The sequence below is a fragment of the Poecilia mexicana genome, unplaced genomic scaffold (assembly GCF_051168715.1).
Source record: "Poecilia mexicana isolate PSO_F unplaced genomic scaffold, ASM5116871v1 scaffold_12, whole genome shotgun sequence".
Taxonomy (NCBI): Eukaryota; Metazoa; Chordata; class Actinopteri; order Cyprinodontiformes; family Poeciliidae; genus Poecilia; species Poecilia mexicana.
This window is the reverse complement of record NW_028263381.1, coordinates 1,690,713-1,711,082: the sequence shown is the minus strand read 5'-3', so window position 1 is coordinate 1,711,082 and position 20,370 is coordinate 1,690,713. Positions and strand designations below refer to the sequence as shown.

The window sequence follows — 20,370 nt, the reverse complement described above, 5'->3', positions numbered from 1 at the left end:
CACCCAACACACACAAACACACAATACTGAGGTACACAGAGCAGAGTGTAAGAACTGAGACTAAATTACTAAAATATTTCAACATTTGTTCCAATTTCAATGACTTGTTGAAGAACAAAAAGAAAAAAAAACCTGAAATAATAACCTAGATTATAGATTCTTCTTCTTCTTATTATTATTATTATTATTATTCTTATTATTACATCTGTGGCTCACTTTGAATTTGATCATTTGTAAAAACAAATCATCTGTAACTTTTTGCTACTAAACCAGAGCTAAATCTACAGGGTCACCTGAAGAGAACTGTGCACCAGATCCTCACATTGTCAGATCTGGAGATTTTTGTTCTTTGCAAGACAAAGTGAGCAAGGCATTGTGCTGCAGTGCTGAAATAAGCAGGAGGCAAAGACAATTTAAAGCTAAAATCGAGTCAAATGTGTCAACAAAGTTTTAGTTTAACTAAGATCCAACTTCCTGATGGTTGTGTTGTCTTGCAATCGATTCCAGATTCCTCCTGTCAGATGTCAACGTGCCCTTGAGCAAAGCACTTGAACCCAAGGTTATGATGGATCTGCAGATCGGTGTATTAACATGTCCATGAATGGATGAATATGGCTGTAGTGTCACATGCTTTGAGCAGGCTGGAACAACTCCATTTAAAATTCTCAGATTAAACTTATGCTCTTAAAGATTTATTTAAACCTTTTTTGTTTTCAAAATAAATCAACAAAAAACTTAAATAAAAAAAAAAAAACAATCCAAAAAACTTTTTATATATAAATTACATGAACTAGATTTTAGCTTTTATTTAAGAAAAAGCTGCAGAACTACTGCATTAATAGTTTTTTGTGATGGATTGTTTTGGATTGGAAAAAAAAGAAAAAAGCTCATTTAAATTATTTATTCTTCTCATTTTCCTCAAAGTTGAAACAAAAAGTCTAGATGTATAATGATGCTGATGTTTGGAGGAGACGAGGTTTAACCCAGAGAGCAGATCCAGCCTGGTGGAGGCTGCATGATGCTGTGGGTCACTAGGAAATAGAATAAAAAAATTCAGACTTCCACAGCATTAGGTGTTTCCAAACACACATCCAAACATAACACACCCCAATCGAACATGAAGCCAAGTTAAAGCTCCTCACACAGGCTCTGATCAGATGACCTCTGCTGGACATTTCTAATGTTTAGCTTCAACAGAAGCATTTTTCTCTGGAATCTGAAGATGCAGAGCTAAACCAAATAATCGTCAACATACTATATCTGATTTCTCACACTTATATCAGAACATATTACATAAAAACATCTTTGCTCAGTCTAACCAAACAGCAGTCCTTTGTTTCCCACAATGTTATCAACAAAAATGTTAAATGAAAGCCATATAAGAAAGAAGCTATCTTTTGTCCTTTTGTTCAACACTACCCCAGCCTTTCTGACAGAGGGTGCTAGTTAAAGTGTTGGAGAAGTGAGTAAAATTTACTCATATGTGCCAAAAATCAATTCCTCTTTGTTAGACTTTTTTACTATTTTGCAGACAGGTAAAAACCATTTTTCATGTCTGAAAGTTGTTGCTATCAGTTTCATTGAGAAATTAAATTTAATAAAAAAAAGTGTCTGCTCTGTAGCGTTGAGCATTAGCACCCTCAGAAACATTGTGCATTTGTGTGTGTGTGTGTGTGTGTGTGTGTGTGTGTGTGTGTTTTGGTTTAGTTGAGAGAGACTGCCACACCTCTTATTCTTGAAAGCAGCAGGGAGGGAAAGGATTTCCTCCTCTTTAGATTCCTGCTGTTTCTTTTATGAGCTTGATCTGAGAACGTTTCCAGAGCGTATTGGATCATTTCATGAAGTCAGTTTTCACTGTTATCATTTCGGTTGCAAAAAGAAATTAGCCTCCAAAAAATCCTGAGCACAACATTCAGGTCATCACATGCGTGACTGTGTTCACAGGCTAATTCCTGACTATGCCTAAACTTGCCTTGAACAAGATCCATGAATCCAGATGCCTCCTCTGGTTAACATCGTGTGGATCTAAGGGATTCCAGGCAGATAAACTCATGTGTTTTCTGTATCTACTGAGTTTGGAACGTAATGATACATAAAACTCACAAAACCAGATGAGACTTGATATTTAGCTCACAAAATGTGACGGGATAAGATTTTAATATTAATTTAATAATTTAAAGAAGACTTCAAAGATCAAACTTATCCTGCAAAAAGACCTCTACTGTACATTTTAATATATTTTCTATAAAAACTCAAACAAATGTCCTTTTCTGATTTCCCAAAGCTCTTCGAACTTAAGGACAATGCTTCTACTGCAGATCATTTCCAATTCCCAGTTATTATTGCTAACATGTGCTGTGATTGTGCTAGTAGTTGTGTTAGATGCAGCTCCACTAAGTTTTTGAATAACTTTTTTGTCACTGTGCTGCCATGTATCATTCCCACTAGAAACCCAAAACACTGGAAAACAATTAATTTAACAGTAGTTGGGACATCTTCAGTTACAGCTTCATCAGGCACAACCACAGCCTGACTATTGCATTCATATGCTCTTCTGCTCGATTCAAATCTTACTTGTAGCTCAGTCTGAAATTTCTTCCATTCACTTGGATTCCTCCAGTAGACTTTCTACTGAGTCTATCAGCAAACAGAAGGAGAAGTTCTCCCTTTTTTTTAAATCAAAACTCCTGCTGGCACAATTATTTTAACATGAATGTAACTCAAAATCTTTTACATTTCTCCTTTTCTTATAAGTTTCTATAAAGTTTTCTGTTATTGTAATCAATGACTTTGAGGTTCCTTGGTGTCAGTTCTTCCTCCCAAGAAACATTAAAAATGTCATTGTCCATATAGATCAGGAGATCTATATGGTTCAAACAAATATGGCAGCAGTAGAACCAGCTCCCTCTTCATCATTACTCCATATTGATTATTCCTCCAAAACTGCAAATAAATTGCTCAAATCATTCTCTTCTGTGTATTCAGCATTAGTTGTTTGCAGTTTGACTGACCCTCATTGTGTCACAAGATGGCGCCGGCATTTGACCATGTTACTAAAGACGTAAACATCGACACTCTGCAACGCCATAGAATTTATAGCAGACCTTTATCATTACACAGATGGAAACACAGTAGCTCATATTTTAAAATGAACTAGAAATATATATAGTTCATTTTAAAATTAACTTTATATATATATATATATATATATATATATATATATATATATATATATATATATATATATATATATATATATATATATATAATATCAGTGACACTTTTAGCAGAGTTTTCCCACATATCCATCTATGTGTGAACTCGACCTAAATGTGGAGATCAGCAGAGGACTCCTGAGATGCTTAATGAGTAACTCCAGCATGTGATCTGTGGATTTCAGACGTGCCTGACTCATTTATAACACACTGTGTGCGGTTTGCGGTATGTTCCAGGTCACACACTGGAACTGAAGAGCTGCAGATTTTAGCATTAATAAGAAGCCTGTGATGACTCAACTGATATATTAATGAAAATGAACTTGTGTGTGATTTGCTAATCTGATGTTGCAGGTTGTTTAAATGATGAGGGAAACTGGAATTCTCTCATCAGGTTATAAAATGTAAAAATAATGGTTATTCTGGTTTATAAGAGTTGTAGAGAAAACCTTTGTGGAATCATGAATCAGTTCATATTCTGGCCAGAGTGAGACATGCACAGGAAGTTTCTGTTTGAGTTTTCTGTATGACTTTCCTGTGATCGCAATCAGCTGTTTAGACTGCCATCTTTTAGCGCTCCATGCAGCTCACACACAGCCCACACACACAGTCCACACACAGAACACACACAATCCCTTTTCATTATCATAGGACAAAAATCACATTGGCTTCCACTTTGCAGATCCTGACCTGCATCAACCTTCAACCAGTCAACTGTCTGTTTTGGCTTAGCTTGTCATGATTAAATGTTTCAGTTAATCAAACAAGTTTTAATATCACCCAGAGATAAATCCAAATAACAAAAAGCTGTTTTCAAAGGACAGCTACATTTATTAGTGCAACAAGCTATCCATGTTACGATGTGTGGGTTTAAAGTGGACCCAAATTCAAAATCCTCACTTTTGCATTTGTGGATGTCTCTAGACTGATCTACTGGAGGCATTGAGTAGATTAGTCAGAACTCTAGCAGCAGCGTTCTGGATCAGCTGCAGCTGGAGGATTGATTTGTTAGTCAGACCTGTAGAGACACTGTTGCAGTAATCAATGCAACTAAACATGGATGAGTTTCTCTAGATCATGCTGAAACATTCGTCCTTTAATCCTGGAAATGTTCTTCAGGTGATAGAAAGCCGACTTGGTAACTGTCTCTATGTGACTCTGAAGGTTCAGGTCAGAGTTCATCATTGCTGCCAAGTTTTAGAACAATCTATAATTTCCAGCTGTAATAACTGAATGTTTTTTTCTGCTCTGCTGGAGAAAGTTATGGCACATTCACACATGGATTTGTTTTAAGCTTCTGTTCAGTGATTGAATGGGTTCTTAGGAGCACTGGCCTGAGAAGTAGTGTGTGGGGGGAAGATGAGAACAGATAAGAAACAAAGTAATTGAAATCTATCAGTCATGAAAGACATTTCCAAAGCCTTATTCATGCCCCCATGTCTACTTGACCTCAAGGGCCGTGTGACTTCATTTTCATTACCTACACACTCATTACCATCCACTACCAGCCTCCTGAAGACATCCAACAGATATTTTTACTATGGTTGTTCATCTGAGCTCACCAGCATGAAAAGGTGATTATCTGTGAAGTCCAAGGTGGTCAAATAGAGAGATGGCTAGAGCAATGTCAAGGCCTTAAGGCTTTTGGACTCTACAGAATCACAGTGATCTACAAATGGAGAAAATTAACAAATGAGGGGACACTGACAGCTCATAACCAACATAACCAGAACATCTAAAGAACTGAAGAGCTCAAGCTCTTGATTCATCAATCACAAAGAGAGACTGGATAAAATTGCCTTAAAAAGCCACAAACCCTGCTGACCAGAAAGAACACAACATGTCTTCTGTTTGACAAAAACACACAAACAAAGAAACATATTAATCATCCCTCCGGCTGCTTTGCTTCTGATTAATCTGATCAGTTTGATGGATCAAGTAGATTGTGCAGCAGGAGACTGGCTCAAAACATATGGTCAATTTAAACCGAAATTATGGTTGTCGAGTGGCCTAGTTAAAGTTCAAACTTCAAATTTATTGGAAAAAAATTTAATTTGCGTTTGAAAATCCAACCATGAAGTGGGATTAAAACAATTCCAGAAAGAAGACAGGTGCAAAATTGCTCCACATTGATGTAAAAGACTCGCTGCAAAAGACCAGTTGTGTGAACACTTGTTGTTGTCAAAGGGAGCAAAACTAGTTATTAGATTATTAGATGTACTGTATTCCCTCAGGTCATCTCATATTAAAATTAGTTTTTATCTTCTGGGGCATTTAGGCAGAACATTAAAGTAAAATCTCTGAGGGACAAATGGTGTTTTGTGATGCTGCGTACTGCTCAGTTAGGTGAGTCTCCATTGACTCATCGCAGATGACCCTGCAGCATTAATAACACCAGCTCACACACACAAATGTGTGTGAGCATGGTACATCTGCTGAACACAACATATGTACCCTGTTGTGAATTCATCTGCAGACTGGAATAATGTGTGTTTGAGTGTGTCAGGCTGTGAACAATGCATGTGAGTGTTTCCCTCCGGCTGAGTGTTAGTGTACAACAGAGTACAAAGACCATATTGTGAGAGACATCCCACCAAACAAAGGAAGAGCAGCGTCTTCTGTCAGACATTCATGCGAGTGGGTGAGATGGGCGCAGGCCCCACATCATTTTCAGGAAGGGGATCGTCATCGACTGAAATTACAAAGTCAGCTACAGTAGAAAAGAGATTTCACAAATTGAGGAGAAACAATTCAAGGTAAAATGATGAAGACCTGGATTTAATACCACACGGCCATTTTCCAGTGTGTCTTACCTTTGGACTGCCATTATCAGCTGGGTTTCCATCATAAATGTGCACAAAACTTTGTCAATGTTAAGCTAATGTCAAAACAACACAATTTCGCAAGTGCAGTGTTTCCATTAAATAAGAGGCGCAATAAAAATCATATGTGAAAAGTTTGTTCATGCAATAAGTCATTACAAAATGTGGCACACCATCATCCTCCAGCTACTTCCTGTTGTCTTCTTCTTCATAGGTTTGTGCCATGAAGAAACCCACACAGCTGTTGATCATGTGACTCATGTGATGTTTTGCAAAATAACAAAAAGTTTTATGCAGCCAAAAAAAACCACCTCAGCCTAACGCAAAGGGTTTTTCAAAATGACCTTGTTTCCATTAAATGAATTTATTTTGGAAATGTCAAATTACATGATTACATGATGAATGCAAACCCATCTACATTCATCAGACACATTGTACAGACATCGCTGCCCTGGAAGTCCCAACAAAAGTGAATGTTATCATATCTTGTCATGTTATCATCACAAATTTCCATTTATTTTAGCATAATTTCCATCACATTTTAAGATGAAAAAACAAAAACAATCTTCAAGATATCTAACTAAAGAAACTGCATATCTCTTATTGACAAGACGCATCTATTCATCCATCTGCCTTCTCCCTTGCACTGAGATTGGGTCTCAGATTTAACAGACCCAAATAAATTAGATCTGTCCAGCCCTTCCTGGACGTCCCCCACATATTCCCAGGTAAGGAGTGATGGATGCTCCTTCCCATGGGATGTTTCTGCCCGGAAACCTTGAAAGATGAGTTTGCTGGAAAGTCTCCTTATCAGCTTCCTCCTCCTCCAACCTTCCTATCTTCACCTTTCAGGTCAACTCCTTCTTCACTGCAACATTCTCATATCTGCAGATTAAACCCTGATCCCTTTATGCACTCTTAAAGGAGCATTATTATGTGAAATCCACTTTTTTGAGCTTTACATCATGTTATAATGTTATACCCTCATCACAACCATGCATGGAATGTTGCTTTGATTCTTTCATGCATGTTTGAGAAATTCTTTAATCTCCCATGGCAACCGTCTGGGGATTCCTAAAGGCTTGGTCTCATTGAGTGCTGCCTTTTCCTCACAGCTCCTCCTCTGAGCTGCAGTCTCCAGACTGAGCCCCCGCCTCACAGAGCAGCCCTTCCCCACAACTCCCCCCCTCAGCTCCTTCAGACTAGCCAGCAGTGATTAGCAAGCAAGTGGTTAGAACTACACATCTCATCACAGGAACTACTTGTTAGTGAAACACTGGTACAAACGTTGTTAAAGGGATAACAGAGAGATGTTTATGTGATGACTTCCTGCAGGCAGTGTCTCAGAAAGATCAGGTGCATCTTAAAGAGACAGAAGCCCAATTACAATGCATTAAATTACAAAGTCAAATTTCTTTTAAGTCATGTTTGATATGTACAGCATTTTATGAGAACTGAAGGTAACATAGTTACTTGTTTGTTCTATAAAATGACACCATGTGCCGGGAAAGACCATAATACTGAAGAGGCACTTCCAGTGAATTTATCAGGGGAAAGAAGCAAAACAAACAGGATACCTAATGGCTCTTATGTCTGTCATTGTCTCATTCTTATTTTTGAGATTTTATGGCAATTCATAAATTGCCATAATTTATGAATTGCCATAAATTATGAATTGCCATAAATTATGGCAATTTGCTTAACTAACTAACATGGTGTGGGTATCTGGTCAGCCAAAGACTGAGTCAGGGATCCATCTGTTACCCAGTCAGGATTGTTTGGATCCTTCTCAGTCCAACCAGAGGATAGTTCTGAAAGCTGGTGAGGAAAACCCACATAAGTGCTATTCCCAGTCCAGCTCATACTTCTGATCCAGTTCTACCACACATTTAGACCATTTAATGGGCCCACCCAGTCCTGGGGGCAGAGCCAAAGTCCCAGACTCTGGAGAACCAGAGCATTTCCCGGGAATGCCAAGAGAATTTTAAAAACAGATCTGGTCACAAAACTCTGCTCCAACAAACAGGCAAAGAGTTATTGACGATTAAATCTTTCATGTCCCCATTCAGCTTTAGATGATGTTATTTAAAAAGTCTGGCTTTGGCTATAATCAACCTACTCTGATTGGTAAAAGTTGGCCATTTCTTTGGGAGCCAAGAAACAAGGAAACCTCAGAGAATCTGAAATATGTCAAAACACTGAACTAAACAATACAGACACGTGTCTGTGCCAAGAGAAAAAAAACAACATATTTTTAAAATTCAGTCTAATTTCCAGGAAGATTTATTGACAAACTGTACTGTTACAATTTTATAGATAACTTTGGGTAAATTAATAAGTATCACTTGCCTTACCCAGTTTGTCAAAATTAATTTTACAGCGTCTTAACCCAACCTGACAGAATCTGTGGGAAGAGGCATTCTGTTAAAACCAGCAGCTTGTTCTGCTCTTCACTTTGTCCAGAGAGTTTAGAAGAATCAGCTGTTAAGAAATGAATGCCTCTTGAGGCGTGGGCTCTGCTTAAGTTTTAGAGTTTACTCTAAATATCTAACATTTTTAGAGTAAAAATTTTTAGAGTTTTTAGTAACTGCCACTCAAGTGCAGTTACTAACATTCAGACATGACAAATGTAAATCACCAGTTCGACATTGTGACGCTTATCGGAAGTTGCCTGTGCTGTAAACAACCATCTGCCACTGTGAAGAGAGAGGAGCTGACTGAAGGAGGCTGCTGATGTTAGCTCGTTTTTTAAAAGTGTGGTCAGCATGGACTGAACAGCTTCATTCACTTCCTCTGCTGCCATCGCTAAAACTACAGAGCAGAAAATCAACGTCATCGTTCACAACTTCTCCTTCTGTTCACTGGTTGGCCCGGTCGAAATCCTACCGGAGAAATCCAAGTCAATGGGAGAAAGCCCAGACTGAGCACTGAAGAGTGATGAGAACCAAGCAGAATGGTAATGCCCTGGCCACGCATGCTGTAGTTTAAACAGAACTTATTTAACTCACCAGCTACTCTAATCCATTCACCTTAAAGCAAATATTTTTGCTTCCTATTCTGGAAATAATCTGTCAACATTTTATCTGGGCTTCAAATCAAAAATGTTGGGATAACAATGTTGCTACAATGTTGGGGTTCAGCTTCCTGACCCAAAGCAGAATCACACTCAGGAGACGAGTCACTAAAGGTGATGAATTTATTACCATGTTCATCACAGAATGTGGAAAATGCAATCATGAGACACTTTTCCTTTCAGTCTGTGGTTGAGATCACGTCTGGGGGAGAAGAACGTTACTACACTTTAGTTTCCCATTTTGTCAATGGAAGTCCACCATCATGCCTCAGTCATAAGCGCGTTAAGTCCCTGCCGGGTCAGACCGTCTGTCTGGTCCGACCAATACCAGTGATGTCATCAGAACAATTCAGGGAATTGACAGCCAAGACAAGAGGAGTGGAGAGGGAACACAACTCTGAGGGGCACCAGATGCTGCTGCCTCTTGTTTAAGAGAAGAAGCTCCCCACCCCCACCTGTTGCTGCCGGTCAGTCAGGAAGCTGGGGTCCACTGCTGGGAGCTGAGGGCCACCGCTGGGGGCCACTGCTAGGAGATGGCGGGTTAGCTTCTGGTATATGCTTAATTAATTTATTTATTCTTTGTTCTGGCATGTTCCTTGTTGTGTTTTCTCTCTTTTTCCCACTCCTACCCAAAATATCTCTGTGACCATAGATTAATTAAAACAAGCAATATTAGAGAAAATTAAAAATAATAATAACAAATGATCAAAAGAAAAATATCATAACCCACATAAACAATTCCTTTTTTGCTGTGACGGCACTTGGTTGTGTTCTGTGTTTTGTCTTTGTCCAAAATGTATCCATTTAATGTGTACATACCTCCTTTTTTGTTAATTTCCATTTATTTTTTGTTCATTCTTTTATCTAAATGGTTATTTCTTGTTTTGTAGTTCTATACCTCTGTTTGTTAGTCTGTAATGTTAAAGGTCGAGTTCAAGTCCACAAACAACATCTTGAATTAAGTGGTGCAGGAGGAAGTATCTTAGGTCTACGTCTTTGGTTTGCATGACTGTTACCTTTTATCCCTACAGATGCATGCGTTTCTGTCTGTGTGTTTTATTTTTAATACTTAACATGCAGTCCTTTTTTATGAACAGAGGCAATGGATCATTTAGCAACTTTCTCTCTTGTGTTAAGCTAAGAGTGTGTGAAACTCAGTGCCACTCAAGTGCAGATCTCTCAATGTCTTTCAGCCAAAAAACACACAAACACATGCAGTCTCCTCCCTTCATAAAAGCAGAACTTTGAGACAGTCACACCGCAAAGTCAGGAATGTGGAGTTTACATGGGCAGCTTTATTTGGCCTGACGAAAATGTTCCCTCTTTGAGTTCAGAAAGCCACATCACCTTCTCTCTCTCTTTGAGAGAGAGAGAGAAAAAGACTTTAGCTGCAAAAACAGACACACATGAAGTAGATGTCCAAAAAAAGCTCCATATGTTATTAACATTTAATACTGTTGGTTCTGTCTGTGGTGGGTCAGAGCTGAACACAGGATCTGTGACTAACAGAACCAACAGATTGACTAGAACAGAAATAGTGTATTTTAGCTAATATGGCTCAATCAAACAGTGGAGTCAAATCCAACAAGGAAGAAAACACAACTACGAACAACCAGTAGGTTAAAGCTAGAGATAAATGAATGGAAGTGATTGTTTTTTTGGAAAGTGAGTTGACATGTTGTGAATTGTTTCAATACAAATAAAGTGAATTGAATTGAATTCTGTTACTGGAGCGAATAAAAGGAACTGGGAGTTACACATGGTTCCAGTTCAGAAGTACAGAAAGAAAATACAAGAGTGAGACGCTGGTCTAGTCTGAGCAGCTTTGAGCTTATTGCTGGACCAGCTGATGTTTATGCAGGTGGGATTTCTGGAACATGAACAGTTGTGTGTCTTGACTTAAAAGGATAAATCTTCACTAAACAGATCACCAGACTAATGCAGTGGGATATCAAATATTCAAGCCTTATCTATAAAGCACTTTAAAACTGCACATAGAACCAACGTGTTAATTTTCCTCTGGGATTAGTAAAGTGCATTAATTCATTCATTCATTCAAGGTGTCATCCATACTTAAGATACTTTTTAATGTGTCTTAAGTAATTTAAGTCATTTTTATTTGTAAATAATGTCTGAAAATAATGAGACACACATGATACTGAAGTATTATGTCACAGTGTAAGGAGCAGGAAGGTGCAGTAATACTGGAGTTATTAAGACCTAATTGCCACCAAGATACAGGAGAGAAAAAAAGGTTCATTTTTTTTGTTTGTTTTTGTTTTTTAAAACACAGATAGGAGAGATTTATGTGGATAATTTAACTGTTAGGAACAAGAAAAACTGGATTAATATTCTAGTGAGAAATCAAAATAATTCTATGTTTTCAAGAGTTTTATTCTTTAAAATCCCCCTATGAGTATAAAAAGAAGCGTTTCATTCCCTGTTAAAGGTTCATATCTCTGAGTGGGAGGCGGTTGTTCAGCTGAGCTAAAAACACTAAAAATAGTGTGCATATGTGTGTGTGTGTGTGCGTGTGTGTGTGTGCGCGCGCATCACGGCCTCCTGAGTCAATGGAGCATAAAGCAGGCAATTGACAGAGTTTGAAATTGTGACATTGCACCAAATATAACTCAACAAAAAAACAGCCACACACTTAAAACCCAAGGATAAAGAGACAAACCAGCACACAAAAATCACTGTGATGAATTCAATAAATCAGCTCTAACAGACTAAAGAATCCGATTTTTTCGATGGTCACTGTGTAAAAGAGCTGCTGCTCATGATTCTGTGTGGCAGACGGACTTTGTTCCATGACTGTGACCCACTTCTGCATGTGACCTCACATATGAAAGGGCAGCTGTCATTACAGCACCAGTTAACTTTTAATCCTGTTAAAGTATAATTAAAGCATAAATCCGTTCTGTGTGAGGATGAACCAGAGAACAACAAACACAGAAGCTCGTCTAACTGCAGTCAAAACATCTGAGAACAACTCATACATCACTGGCTGCGTTTCCATTACTAATGTGCAAAACCCTTTGTCAGTATTCCACTAATGTTAAAAAAATACAATAACGCAATCGCAGTGTTTCCATTAAATAAGAAACAATTAAATAATGAATAAGTTTGTTCAAGTGATAAACCATTAAATAAATATGCACCAAGATCATCCAGCTACTTCCTGTCATCTTCTCCGTTGTTTGAGCTCATGTTTCTGAGCTCAACATCATGAGTCGTTTGATGCAAAAGAAGAATTTTTGTTGCAGTTTTACAAGATAAGCCAATTTTGACATAATCAAAAACAAAAAACACACAGACCTTGTCCTTGTCCCATGGAGATTACAGGGTTTCTCTAACATTTATTTGTATCTATTTATTTATTTTGGACAAAAGTAAAAGCAAGAAAGAAGAAAAAAAATTAAAACAAATTATCATGCCCAAGTGACATGAAATTTTATATTATCTGTTCAAAAAGGAGCAGGTAGAAGATAGAAGATCTTATGATTTCCTGCCCCTTTCATACTCATCAGCTTATAAACAATTAAATGTCCAAACACCAGATAAACATAAATTATTTCCATCTTATTTAAATATCATATTCTTTAGCTGTTCAACTATTTAAACACTTTTTATATCAACAGCATTTATGGTCTTTGAAACACTCAACTTATATAACATATTTTCCAGTAAGCTCCTTTTTAAACAGTTTTTAAAGTTGGTTTATATTTGTACTCTTTTTGAACTCATCATTCGATCCATTACATACATCTACTCCACACACCGATAAGCAAAACTCTTCTTGGTTGTTCTTATAACCACGCCTCTCTCAAAACATTTTTTGTATGTTGTGTGGAAGTTGGTTTCTGTGTCTGTTTTTCAGTACCAAATAAGTTCAGTTCCTCAAGAAGCATGTGCAGCTACTGGAACCCCATTCATGCAGAGTCAGGCCCAGTTTGTAAATGACCATTTTCAAATAAACAGAGCTGGTCCTTTGATTTAAACAAGCCATGTATACAGTGGAGCGTTTACATCGCCTCTGACAGTCTGCCCACCAGCTTCCTATAGCGCTCAGCCTGCCAAGCCAGATCAGTGTTGGTGTTGGCAGGAAGCACTGCGCTCAGCTGACTGTTTGGCTCCATGTGACACCAGCCAGCTGCTCAAATGTTCTGCTAGCAAAGAACAGAACTCAGCAAAAACCGTTTAGTTTGGATTTTTGTTTCCAGTTTCAAATTTTTTGGTTCCACAGTTGCACTGCAAAAACACAAAGTCTGTTTGGTCCAGTTTTTTGTTCACTTTTAGTAGACTTGAAATAAAACTAACAAGTAACTTTTCAACATATAGGAGCTTAATTCCTTAAAATTGATGGAAAAGTACTTTTTCTACTTGAAGATTATTTCACTTACAACATTGGGAGATGTTTTCTTATAAGTGAAATGATCATACAGTAGAACTAGTACTTTTTCATCAATATTAAGGAATTAAGTTCCTATGTCTGGCTGAAAAGTTATGTGGCGTTCAGTGGTTTGGACTATACAATGTGGTTTGTTACCAACAACGCCACCTGGGGTTTTCACCCAGGAATTAATGAAAGGACACAGGTCCGGTTTTGCAAAAAGCGAGAGACAGGCTTCAAGACAATAATAATTTATTATGACAGAATAAAAATACCTGTGTCTGAACAAAAAGAAAATTCACAAAATAAATCCAACTAGGCTTACCGGTGGATACGGCCAGGTCCTGGATGGTAGGCTCCAAAGCAAAGAAATCAAAACAAACACCCGTGAGGTCACTCACTCCTTGTAATTCCCTCCACCTATTGGTATTAATCACTGCACAGTGACACCAAAAAGGGACGCCGCATCCAGGCCCGAGCGTACCACCGGTGGTCTAGAAAATAAAAATAAGAAAAGACAATTTGTTAAAAATACAATTTTTTTGTATTTTGTAAAAATACAAAAAAAATTTTGTTAAAATCTTTTTAACAAAAATATTTGTTAAAAATATTTTTATTTCTATTATTTAGAAATAAAAATATTTCTAAATATTTTTATTTAGAAATAAAAATATCTAAATAAAACCATAAAAATCCCTGTGCTCAACAGGCACAGCAACATGAGCAACCCAGTCCAATCCAATCCGAAATGAATGCGATCAGCCGCTCCTTGTTTCGATTTCGGAAGCTGGGAGGGCGTGTCCCAGGCAGCCGGTCTCTCTCTCGCAACCGCTAAGTAAGCAGTGACTTGGTGCAGGCAAAGCAGCAGCGTTATGTGTGGCAATCAGTCGAGATTCCTAAATAATAAAACAGTTTAAAATAAAGGAATAAAAAACAAGATTTGTCACTCATTCCACCTACCGATTAGGCCAAGCTCTCCACACTTGCACCCAAATAGGAAATGCTCAAATGTTGGCACTTTTTACAGGAACCACCTCACCCACGATCAACGTGGAGGTAAATACGCCCGTCTGTTTCTGTACATAAAAGGCTCTACATGACTACAATGTAAGCAGCTGTAAATACGCAGGTAGCCAACCTCACCTGTACTCGGCGCACAGACAGCTCAACCGGAAGCGCGGTGCGCGATGTGTCAACAGCAAACAACGTCAGACTGGAGCTCACCTCTGCTTTTATACTGAGCGCCCTCTGGCGCTATTGGCCCACTTGCAATCACCCTGCCAGCAGGTGCAGTCTCCACCTCTTCCTGCCACAGTTACTTCTTAGTTAGTTAGTTAGTTCTTATTTCAAGTGTACTAAGAAATTAGACCACAAATACTTGATAAGATTTTGGATGTTTGCAGTGTGCTATCCAGAGTCTGGGTTGAGTTTTTGCTAGGCTAACTTATTCTAATCTTAGGTAAATGTTCATAGTTTATGCATTATTATTATTCTGTACTGAACTTTCACTTTCAGACAAACTGTAGCCTAATATCAGCCCACATAGGTATGGTGTGTAATGTGGTTCATATGATGAGGACGTAAACCAAAAATCCTCTGAGGAAGTCAAGTGAATTTGAGAACTTTAGATATCGTTAACCTGTATCTTGGAGTAACTTCAGTTCAGACATTTTGGTTTTAAAATACTTTGAACTGTCTTGTTGCTGAAATGTTCTATAGTTTATTTGTATGATACAAATAAACTTGATTGAATAAATGATGTTCTGTCAAACAGTGAACATGGCAAGTTTGACTGACAGAAAAGCAAAATGCAATAAAACTGTAAAACTGGCAACAGAAAAACAACTCAATTAAATAAAAACAGAAAAAAAACATCATTTAATATTGTAGTAATCATTATTATTTGGAGAGCATAGTGGTCTGATACATAACGGCATGTTTGCTTATGCGTCTGTAAAAATGAAACCCAGCATAGTAATTACACCTTGACCTTGTTGCAGGCCTCTCTGGTGTTGCATCTTCACCACAAACCACCAATCAGGGCCTTCCACCTCCAGCCTTGTAAACACAGAGCCACAACAGGACGCTGTGGTTTCCTAGGAGAGAACAGAAACAGCGGAACTAGTGGTGCGTCCCTCCACCATGTTTCTGTTATGGTGTACTCGGGCTAACTGTTGAATCCTGGTTCTGTTTATGAAGGGGCAACCTGTTTACCAGTTCCTGGGGTTACTCTCCAATAATGAACCTGAATGCACCACAGATGTAAACAGTGGCTGGGGCCAAATCACCTCTTGCAAACATGGAACTGGAGGCTTTGACACAAAACAGGAAGGTCCTTTTTTTTTTTTTTACTAATTTTAAACAAACACCACAGAAGGAACTGATTATAGCATCTTTGTTGCCAATAACACACAAAACCTAAACCAGTTAAATCAATATTGTTTTCAACAGACACAGGAGTTTCTCTTGTGGAAGTAATATTTTTATAACCTTCTTTCTAAACCTTGTTTAAGAATTTGAATTTAAAATATTGTGTATAATCCATAAATTAGATACATTAAGTTCACAGTTGATTTTGTCAGGTGCAGGATGGTTTTGATTTATTGATTCTAGTTTCATTATCATTCTGTGTTCCCTCGTCTCTTCCTTTGATCAGATAGCTTTGTTTCTGTTCAGTTTCTGAACAGTTTCTGTTTCTTAGTGATTCTAATTTACTATGTTTCTGTCTGTCTTGTGTCTCATTATTCTTTGTTAGTCTTAGATTCATTCAGCCTACAACCCGTTAGCTAATCAGCCCTGGTCTTTAGTTCCAGCATTCACCGTCACAGTGTTTAAACACAGGTCCCTCTCTCAGTCCTCGCTGGTTCCTCCTGCTTCTTCCCCAAGTCATCCTGTTGTTGTTTTTTTTTCTTCCTCTGTTTTTATTCTGCTCTGGCTCCTTGTGTTCTCTGTGATATTTGTAAGTTTTTGTTCATCGTTTCTATTAAACGTTTATCATCTGCTTGCTGCCTCTGTCTCTCTGCATTTGGGTTACCATTAAAAACCAACAAACCATGACTGATTTCAAGTCAAGTTTATTTACATGTTATATTTTCAGCAACAAGCCAGTTCAAAGTGTTTTACACAAAGAAGACATATTGCTGTAATCGATAATGAAACAGTAAACATTACATTTTGTCAAATGCCATAATCAAAATCATCAATGAGAGATACATCTTTTAATTCTTGCTCTTGGTTTATAGGAAGTCAGTGTTTCAAATGTTTTGCTGTATTTTAAAGTCTATTCTCTCAGTGAAGAACTGTAAAACTGGCTGATGGTCTCTATCTTCCTGGTTTTAGTCAGAACTCCAGCAGCAGTGTTCTGGGTCAGCTGCGATAAATTCCAGTCCTTTTTAACTAGTTGAAATGTTTGACAAACCAGTAAATGACCCAGCCTCTAGGGATGGACTAACAGGTTTTTGTAGAGCTGTGGAGAGTCAAAACAAGTTGTTAAAGAAATATGAGAGATCATTCCTGCAGCAAACAGACTCTGCAGCCTTTATGCCCACATTGTTTCTTCATCATGGGATTGTACTTAGAGGACAAAGGTTTGAAGCAAAGTCTCATTAGCGCTAATTATTAACCAGCATGAAGCATCTAAATGGTTTGTCACTTCCTCCTCTCAGAGAAACTAGTTCTGGTTCCAAAGCCCACCAGCTCCCTGGATCCCAGAGGAAAACATCATCAGTCAAAGCCAGAACACGTCACATTGCTGCCTCCTTGTGGTTCTTTGTCATCTCATATGGGTTTAGTAGCTCACGTGAATCTTTTATTTGATAAATTTAATCATCTTAAATAAGCAGCAATACATAGTAGAAAATTCTTGTTTACCCTTTAAAGATAAGATTGATGGTGCAGTCAGTCTTTCTTATCTGCTCCAAAGTTTAAACTGTTTAGTTTGAACTTTCCTATAAATAAACTGTAACCTTTTCTATAACGTGAAGATTTTCCAGAGCTTTATAGAGAAGGTTCCAGATTATAATCCTTCTACAGAAGGGTAACAGTGGAATAAACCAACAAAATTAATAGGTTACTCGAAGCATTATAATAATTTATCATTTGAAAAAAATAGGAAATTTACATCAACCATTTATTTCAATATATTTTAAAGCTACAGTTCGATCACCGTTTCTACTGTAGTGCTAAAACAACATCAAAGTTTTAACTGCTGGTTGCACTAAGTTTTATTTCAGGCTGCTGCTTATAAGTTGAAATTTAAAGGGGTGTATGTGTATTGCAGTCACACAGTATCATTGTAAAACTGACTTTATGAGACGATTAACTGGTCGTCGGATCCTCAGTTAGCAGCCGACAGAAACATTTGATTTGAGCAAACCAAGTTTAACCAACGCCAACAAGGGAAGGCTGAGCCAATCAGCAGCTTTCATACCGCACCGCACTGTCTGGCACAACGTTGTGAAACGTTTGGAAGATGAAATGATGAGAGACAGATTCACTCTCGTAGTGGAAGACAAAAGATGTTACAACAATTACAAATGGAACCCAAACGACGCATAAAGCTTACCGAAAACTCACCTGACAAAGTGAGATTGAAAAGAAGCAACCAGAGATGCTAAACACTGACCATGGGGACAGACATGGGGGTGCATGTCCTGGACATCTAACAACAACCACACAAACTAACCGCTGCACAAAAACCACTAGACAAAAAGAACATGAAGATGTGGAGGCATCAAAAGGGCATTGTCTGCAACAATGCTCAGCGGAGGAGGCTGCATGGCATTACTGGAATAAAACGGGACAGTTTGTCAGAAATAAAAAGCTGCGTAAAGTCATTCACTACTGCAACAGACTCCGATAACAAAGATGCAGATCAGGACAGTTCATGGGTGACAGACATAAATGTTGAATCTAACTCAGTTAATCACATCAGAACATCTACAGGTGGCAACAATTTGGCAGATTGGATTCATGTTTCTTGATCTTGTAATATAAGGTATTGTGGGTAAAATAACTTATTTTAGTATATTTTTGAAATAACTGGATAGCATTTTATTGCTTTTGATTCATTCAGATTTCAACACGTGTTTATGAAAATGTACTTCACAGGTGCATGCGCCCATTCTCTCTAATCCAGAATTTTCATGTGAGTTCCTGCTTTTCACTGATGCTTCAAATGTGGTCATTGGTTTTACACTATAGCAGATGAATGATACAAATTTTGAAAATGTCATTGTCATTGCCATGTCCTCAAAAAAAGAGAAAAATGTTGGTCCATGACAATAACCATGACAGGGAGTCATGGTTATTGTCTGGTCTATAAAGTGGTTTTGTCAGTATTTTACTGGACACTGTTTTCAGATCATCACTGACCTCAGTGGCTTCAAAGCCTGTGGACATTACCGCATCTGTCCAGCAGGTGGCTCAAGGTCAAACTATTGACCTCTCGTTCCTGAACACAGTCACTGATTACCTTAGACAGGCCCAGAACAACGATCCATGTTAAAAACTGTTTTGAAATGGCTGCTCACAAGTAACAGGCCTCACTTTGCACAGTAAAGAAGTGATTCTCTGAGCAGAGGAACGTTTGGAGGGAGTTTCCAAAACTCGTTGTTGGTGACTCTCGTCTCTGTCAGCAGGTGATCCTGTTATACAGACTTTCCCAAGTGATCTGAAAAAGGAACTGCATGGCCATTCTGTTGCTGGACATTCTGATGCAGTAAAGACAATGAACTGAAGACAAGACCTGACTATAATAGTCCTCAGGCCAGATGCTACTGGCCATACATGTCTCCAGATATAACTGAATGGTGTTTACAATATGGTGTGTGCACCTGTTGGTTCTGATACCTGACTACTCACGATGGGCTCCATTTCCAGGGACTCCTCAGACTGTTTAACACCAGGCTCTGGTTTAACACCAGGCCCTGGTTTAACACCAGGCCCTGGTTTAACACCAGGCCCTGGTTTAACACCAGGCCCTGGTTTAACACCAGGCCCTGACAGAACATGAATTCCCTGAATGGATCTTAGAAACTTGTGTCCTTAAAATAGTTTTTTTTTTTTTTTTTTTTTTTTTACAGGATATAAGTCAGTGATTCTTGAGAATAGGGACAAAATGGGTTTTAATTTTGCCATTTTTTTATTTTTTATTTCTCAATGTATGCAAATATGACAAATAGTGTTTTGGACATGTAAAGATGCTAAGGTGCAGGCTCCCAGTTGCAACATTTTTTTAAAAATTACATTTTTAATCAACCTGACCCAGAACTTTGTCATCACCATCTGACAAAAATAAATATAAAATTATTTTTGAAATATCCTATTAGTGATATTCTTATTTGTATAGCACATTTCAGCAGCAAGGCATTTCAAAGTGCTTTACATAATTAAAATAAAAACTGCATGTGAGAAAGAGATTTAAAAAACATAATTAAAACGTAAACAGTGAGAAAGAGAAATAAAAAGCTGTAGAACTTTAGTTGAGACGCCGTCAACTGGGACTCCAACCTTTTGGACTTTAGTCAAAACGCCGTTTGACAAGGACTCTAACCTCTCGGATTTTTTTTTTTTAAGTTAAAAACATTAAACAGTGAGAGAAAGACATTTTGAAAAAGATTTAAAAAAGATAAAAACAGTAAAACCCGCACCCCTTTGAGGACCTCAGTTAAAAGTCGTTTTTCATTTTACTAGTGTGTAAAATGAAAAACTTGACAAATGTGAAGTAATGCAATGTATGTAAAATACATTAAAATGAATTAATTGCACATTTAAGTGAGATTTGACAAAACATTTCACTGAAAGAGTCACAAAAACTCTGATGGAGTTGACATCTCACAGTTGACAAAAAGCCAAACTACCTCAATT

General features: G+C 37.9%; 1 long non-coding RNA gene across 1 annotated transcript; it reads right to left on the bottom strand.

Moving 5' to 3' along the window:
- Positions 1–13,738: 13,738 nt before the first annotated feature.
- On the bottom strand, positions 13,739–14,760 carry LOC148155934 (uncharacterized). The gene is made up of 2 exons (XR_015764774.1): positions 14,464–14,760; positions 13,739–14,399 (listed from the first exon to the last, which is right to left on the bottom strand). It is a non-coding gene; the product is annotated as an uncharacterized LOC148155934 (long non-coding RNA).
- Positions 14,761–20,370: the final 5,610 nt, after the last annotated feature.